The sequence below is a fragment of the Camellia sinensis genome, chromosome 2 (genome assembly GCF_055761805.1).
Source record: "Camellia sinensis isolate YWXY chromosome 2, ASM5576180v1, whole genome shotgun sequence".
NCBI lineage: Eukaryota > Viridiplantae > Streptophyta > Magnoliopsida > Ericales > Theaceae > Camellia > Camellia sinensis.
The window spans coordinates 48,178,270-48,182,387 of record NC_138962.1 but is presented as its reverse complement, the minus strand read 5'-3'; the positions used below and the strand labels follow the sequence as shown (position 1 = coordinate 48,182,387).

At 33.0% G+C, this 4,118-nt stretch overlaps 1 long non-coding RNA gene across 1 annotated transcript; it reads left to right on the top strand.

Annotated features, from left to right (window-relative positions):
• Positions 1-729: 729 nt before the first annotated feature.
• On the top strand, positions 730-3,906 carry LOC145819541 (uncharacterized). The gene is made up of 3 exons (XR_014360300.1): positions 730-894; positions 1,884-2,265; positions 3,802-3,906. It is a non-coding gene; the product is annotated as an uncharacterized LOC145819541 (long non-coding RNA).
• The last annotated feature ends 212 nt before the right edge of the window (positions 3,907-4,118 follow it).

The following is a 4,118-nucleotide window of genomic DNA, read 5'->3' as shown; positions in this document are numbered from 1 at the left end:
TACTTTTGGTTTTCTATAAATACTTGGTTTTCTCCCAAAACTAGGTGATTGATTGGACTTCTCCAGATCTTATTTTTTGGATCTTAAGGTTTATATCTGGAGAGATTTTGCTAGTTTTTCTTTGATGTTTTATTGAGTATTCAACTCATGTTCTAAAGAGAGTACATCAAAGGTTGTGTTTTGTTCTACAAAAGAGAGTGTTGTTCTTCAGTTGTGTATTCTGAAGAATTCGAGCCTGAAGCTGTGGTGGAATCCAGAGTGGCTCATCAGAAAGACAATTCCGTGGTGAAGATGGGGTTGGAAGAGGCACATAAAGGTTGGTTCAATTAGGCGTTGTGGATTCGCTAGGTAATTGAGAGTATACCTGTGTAATTCCTTTAATTCTTCTTAGTGGATTGTTCTTGTGGCTGTTGCCCGTGGTTTTTTTATCACAGTTGGAGGTGTCCAATTGTGGTTTTTTCCATGTTAAATCGTTGTGTCTCTTTCTCTTGATTGTTTGATTGGGATTGTTATATTTTGTTTTGAATTGATACATAATCACAAATCAGCATCTAGGGGATTTCTAGATTTTTCAAACATCATACATGTTCTCTTTAAAGTATCACTAGATTGTAATACAGTTTACTGGCATAATGTGGGGATTAAGCCCCAGGAAGTAACCTCTGTTCAATTAGTTAATTTATCTTTTCCGTTAGAATATTATCTGGAGTTCTTGGATCTCTGTTTTCATGCCTCATGTTTGGTTGCAGTTCTGGTCGTTTTGAAGTGGATGGATATGTGTATAATGCGGCTGAAGAACCCAAAATATTGATGACTGGGAAATGGAATGAGTCAATGAGTTTTCAACCTTGTGACATGGAAGGGGAACCCCTACCGGGCACTGAAATGAAAGAGGTTGGCTCTGTTAATCTTCATTTCTCTTCCCCTTTTCTTGCTGGTGTAAACATTTTCCTAAATTTGCCTAAATAGTATATGCTGTCATTTTTAGCTGTGTTAAACTTACTCTTCCACTTCCCTCAGTGAACCTGTGTCCACCGTTGTGGCTATGGTAACATTGTGGTTATATGTGCCTGATACCCATATCCAATTTAGACACTTGGATCCAATAAATTTTATATGATGTTTAAAGAAGAAGACACTCACATTTGTTAGTAAAGAAACATTTCTAACTTCGGACACAAATACACATATAAATTCTATATATATATTTTTTAAATCCCATTTAATTTGAAGTATTTAAAAACAATTTAAACATCTTATCTAAGAGTATTATATAATATGCGTTAGTTTGCATATTCTGAAAGGAGACAGAAATTTATATAGTTAGCACATTCTGAAAGGAGATTGTGACGTGTTTGCTTCCCTTTATGGAGTGAAATTATTATTTCAATTTGCAAGAGTCTGCCGGGGACCTGGAAAGGCCGTCATTCAAATACTGAAACCATCTGTTTAGCAGAATACCAGAACCTATTGTGGAAATTGTGCAAGAAAAAGAAGAGGAAAGAAAGACAAGAATTAAGTTTTACATGAAACGATATTACAATTTACATTGGTTTTAAATGTTATTCTTCATATTGTGTCTCTGTCAACCTTAATTAGAGTAGTTGATGTAAGCATGGTAGATAATGCTTACGAGACCCAGAGGTTTGGTCTGCACTAAGTTGTCCTACCCTAGTGCCCTGAATTTAGTAGGAAAACGTAGATAATAGCTTTCTATCATTGTTGTCAATTGTAGTGACATTACAAGACCCATGAAATCTCCTTAATAGCTTTTTGTTTTTCCTAGACAGTTGTTCATATTGCTGGTAGTTAAGCTGGTAAACAAACTATTTATTTATCAACCAAAGCTCCTGGTAATTGTTGTGATGCTCCCCACTATGCAGGTCTGGAGAGTTGCTGAAAGTCCTGAAAATGACAAATTTCAGTACACACATTTTGCACACAAGTTAAATAGCTTAGACACTGCACCTAAGAAGTTGCTGGCATCAGGTCCTCTGCCCAGAACTGAGGGTTTATGTCGAGTGGAAGAGTTGAACAAAATTTGAGCCATCTGTTATAACTTATAAATGTCTTCATGCGATGTGTTTCTTTTTGTATTTGTTTGCCACATGTCAAAAGCATGCATAATTTATTGAGCTGACGTAGTTTGCATCTCTTTGCCTTTTTTGTTGCAGATACTTTAAAGATCCTGAGCTTCTTGTTGATTTGCAAGACTATGATTACTCTTTAGACTTGTGGAGCCTTGGTTGTATGTTTGCTGGAATGGTGAGCTTCTCACACTCCCACTATTTACTTTGATTGGTAGGCAGATCTTTATTCATTCAGAGGTGGTTTTTTCGCAGTTTGTATAGTATCTTTCCAGACTTTCCTCAATAGACATTTACAACATGCATTTTTCTAAGCAGCTTTTCATGCCAGTCCTTGCAGTTGTGTAAATTAATGACTGAATTAAGATTCCAAACTAAATGTACTGTGTGCGTGCGTGTTTGAATTAAGATTTCTGTTTCGGATTTCACTGAATCTCTAATAATTCTTTCTATTACCAAATTGAATTTCCAATAATATATACAGAATCATATGCTGCACACTCATTTCTGCATATCAATGAAGTAACATTTCTAACTTCAAAGTTCCTTGGGTTTGTGAAAAAAATTATAAATTATTATTTTGGGTTTGTGAAAAAATTTCCTTCAGATATTTTACTTAGATCACAGTGTACTATCTGACCCGTCTTATAAATTATCAAGCATCAACTATCCAACGGTAAGCACAAGTTCATTTTCGTATTCTGATCCATCAAATGACTTTTCTCAAGTAGAAGTGTTACAATGTTATATGAAGAAGGTACGCAATCAAAAGCAAAATTTCAAAATATTTTGTTAACAACTATAGTTTTTGGTCTAAATTTGTAAATTAATTGCCAAAAGAAGCTAAACGGTAGGCTCTTGACAAATAAAAGTTTTAAAATAGAATTAGTTCACAAATGGTTCCTAGGTTTTCTCTTCTTTCCTTTTTGTTTATGTGGTTTATTTGCATACATAGATATGATTAATGTTATACATAAATGGATTTCTCATTCAATTTTCTTAACATTAGATACAAAGGCATGGCAGATGCAGGGGTGGCTGGAGGGACCCCAAGGCCCCTGCATCTATTTCAAAAATACTAATTTATATACTATATTTGTTTGTAAATGTCCCCCTCAAGTTCTAACATTTTCCCACACTAAGTTTCAATTTATTTGAAGCCTTTAGCTAAACTCAAGTTATAATACACATTATATATACCATGTTTAAATTTTAGTGTAAATTAATGTTAGTTATAAATAATAAATAGTTACTTCCTATTATGATGTTTAATTATGTTCAAAGTGACGTGTTTTACGATTTATTATGGTGGTTTTGATTGCAATCAAAATGATCTTCGGTTATGGATACAATTGATGTTAATCACGACTCAATGTAACAGTGATCAATGTGGAAAAAGTGGTTATAGCATATTTTTTATTATATTTTGATCTTTTTTTGTTTTTGTTTTTTTTTTTTTTTGTTTTGGTTTTTGTAAAATATTTTATAAAATCTTTTTTTGATACTTTTTGTCTTGTAAATGTCTATTGATTGAAAATTTTATTTACAAATTTTATTTACAAATTATTATTTTGTTTATTATGATCTTGAATTTTTTTTAATGCTTGTATTTGTTTGGTAGTGTAGCAAGTGTCATAAATTTTTTACACAGTAATTTCAGTCAAATATTAACATATAATTATATTGTCATTAATTTTTTATTTTTATTTTTCAGGTATTTCCTATGTAGGAGTTTGCCTCTTATGGAATGCATGCCAGTGAAGAATGTGGCTAACTTTTGTTTTTGTTATCTACGAAGAATGATGAGAAAAACATTTAAGCATCTCCAATGCACTAGGCATATAATACTTGTTAGTTAAAATGCCTAGTGTGATTCATTTTTTTCAATTCCAACGCACTAGGCATATGGTTAGGCATTTTGGCTCAACTCATATTCACTAGCTACATGTAGCTAGCCTTCAACGCTAGGCAAAATGTATTCAATCATTAGGATCATTTCCCTCCATCTTTGTTGTTGACGTGGCATTCTAT